Source organism: Cynara cardunculus, assembly GCF_001531365.2.
Source record: "Cynara cardunculus var. scolymus isolate 2C chromosome LG 14, CcrdV1, whole genome shotgun sequence".
NCBI lineage: Eukaryota > Viridiplantae > Streptophyta > Magnoliopsida > Asterales > Asteraceae > Cynara > Cynara cardunculus.
Genome location: NC_037541.1, coordinates 3253553 through 3256726, shown reverse-complemented (window position 1 = coordinate 3256726; position 3174 = coordinate 3253553).

The window sequence follows — 3174 nt, the reverse complement described above, 5'->3', positions numbered from 1 at the left end:
CAAAATATAATATGCACCCGTTTCATCATATATTTATTTCATAAAAGAACACAATACATTAAGCACCCGTTTCATTTTCATCTTACCAATTAAACAGATTAACTTCAATCACAAAGCAACATGGATCATCATGAACCTAGATGTACATTCAATTACAAAGCAACAAGGATAACCATGAAACTTCAATCACAAAGCACCTATTTCATTAACACGTATAATATGCATAGACGGAGCAAATAAACCATTTCACAATGAAACCTTTTCACATTGAAACAGTTTCATGACCATTGTTTTTTGAACTTTGTTTATGAAACTATTCATTACAATATTTTCATTAGGAAATAGAGAGATTATATTATTTCGATTTTTCAACTGTTTTGAAACGTTTGATGAAACCGTTGCATCAATAGTTCATTTTCCTTATTCCACTCATATGAACATGATTCATCATTATGAACATTTTCATTATGAAACAGTTTCATGAAACTTTTTCATTAAAGTGGATAATATGCCTAGAGTATTAATTTGGACAATATGTCTAGAGTATTAGATTATGAACATGCTTCATCATTATGAACCTTTTCATTATGAAGCAGTTTCATGAAATTTACCCCATATGAAACAGTTTCATGAACTTTAGGAATGAAGTTCGCCCCATATGAAACAGTTTCATTATGAAACAGTTTCATTATGAAACATTTTCATTATGAATGCCCCATTCAAATCAAGTTTTTAATATTATAATATATTAAAATTTTTAATATGTTACCATTCAAGAAATTTCCATTATTAAATTTCCTTATTTAATATTTATTAATAACTACCTTATTTATCATAAAAATATAGAAAATGACCAAAATACCCTTATTGATTAAATTTAATTAAAAAAGAATGGAATTTTTCTATTAGTCGAATTTGGTTTACACGGTTTCTTAGAATTGCATGGTTTTCATTTGAACCTGCCCCTATATATATATATATATATATATATATATATAAGGTTTATTTTGTAAATCATGTTATTTGTATAAACCGTGTTCAACCAATCATAATTTTTCATTTTTGTTTATTTTTTTGTAATTATGAGAGGTTGATTAACTATTTTTATTGTGGAGTGTGTTAATCATGGATATTATCATCTTTATTATATTAATTTTAGAGAAATATATGAAACAATTTCATTAAAATTTCATAAGTATTATATGAAACAATTTCATAATATTAAACAATTCAATAAATTTTTTCATAAGATTAAACAATGAAATCGACAAATGAAGGTGGTTTGCAAGGTTTGTATAAATAACATGGTTTGCATTTGATCGCTCATCTCTCTTTCTCTCTCTCTCTCTCTCTCTATATATATATATATATATATAATAAAATGATAACTAATTAGTTTATGGTAATCGTGAGATCCAATTTCAACCACAAATCAATAGATAAATTAGGAAATTTATAATTTTGTTAATTTTGAATTAAAATTTTAATGCAAAAACATTTTAAGTATTTTCTCTCATCTCTCCTCTCTTCTCTCTCCGTCCCCTGGCTTCCTTCCTCCAGCCCCTGGCTTCCTTCCTCCAGCCACCGTCCTCCGGTGATACCACAGTGATATCACAATGCATCTTATATGTACTTGGGTATCACACTGAGATCGTTTGTGTGGTCGATCGAAGATGTAACACAATGGTATCACAATGCATCTTTTTGTCTTTAGCATGCATGGATTGGGGCGGGGATGGGGCGGGGACCTCCATCCCCCGTCCCCGACTACTTATCTTTTTCCCCGTCCCCATCCTCATCACGCCGGGGAATATAATCACATCACCATCCACATCCCCAATATGGAATGGGGATCCTCAACGAGGAAATAGAGATTTTTTTTTCCGTTTATATAAGTTATTTTAAATTAAATATGTGAGAGATCATACATGTTTAAATCTCAAACTAATAAACCTAAAACCAAAATGAATTTAATTTAATATAAAAAAACCACAACATCATATAAGAACTAATAACTTAAAACAAAAAAAATTCAATTAAATCCAGAGAAACTTAAAGTTTCGTATACCAAAAGATATTGAATAATATAAAACCATATCGAGTTTGAGTAATATACAAAATTATCGAGTAATTGTATTTTGACTTGACATTCAAATATTACATATTAACATAAAAAATTAAATTATAAACCTAATTAGAAAATAAGAAATTGTGAACTACTGCTTTAGTTGAAATAAATAATACACACACACACACACACACACACACACACACACATATATATATATATATAACGGATTCGGGGCTGGGAGTACCATACCGTCCCCGTCCCCATCCCCAATTTGAGACAAATGGGGATCCCCGTCCTCATCCCAGATTTAGCGGGGAATCCCCGTCCCTGACCGGGGTGAGCGGACCGGGTTCTCCGATGGGTCGAGCTCCATTCTCATGCCTAATATTTAGGTATCATAGTGATATCATCGGAGGACGGTGGCCGGAGGACGGAGAGAGGAAAGAAAATACCTAAAATGTCTTTGCATTAAAATTTTAATTCAAAATTATAAATTTTCTAATTTATCTATTGATTTGTGGTTGAGATTGGATTTCACGGTTACCACAAACTAGTCAATTCTCCCTTGAATGAGCCTCATATATATATATATATATATATAGAGAGAGAGAGAGAGAGAGAACGTTTTAAATGCAACTCATCACATTTGTACAACCAATGCAACCCAATCAATTATAATATTTATGGAAATGATGAAAGTTCATTTATAAAGATTTGAATATTTATGAAAGATGACTAACGTTCATAGTAGGAAACAATCAGAACTTTTATGAAATCACATATTCATCAAATTAAATGGACGGTTGAGATTGAGTTGTATTAGTTGTACAAATGTAAATGGTTGTATAATAATTCATATATATATATATACTAGAAGCGTACTCGCGCAATGCAACGAGATACATCATGTTTTTAATATTTCATTTTATTTTTTATCTCAGTCGATGTTATAATATAGCTTTATGTGATTTTGAGAAAGCGATAATGTTTTTGTTTTTGAATAAAATATATGTTTGACGATATCATAAAAATTTGACAAAAATATATCGATATTAGTATCAAATTAACCATTTGAAATTCCTCATTTTTTTGTGTAATTTTTT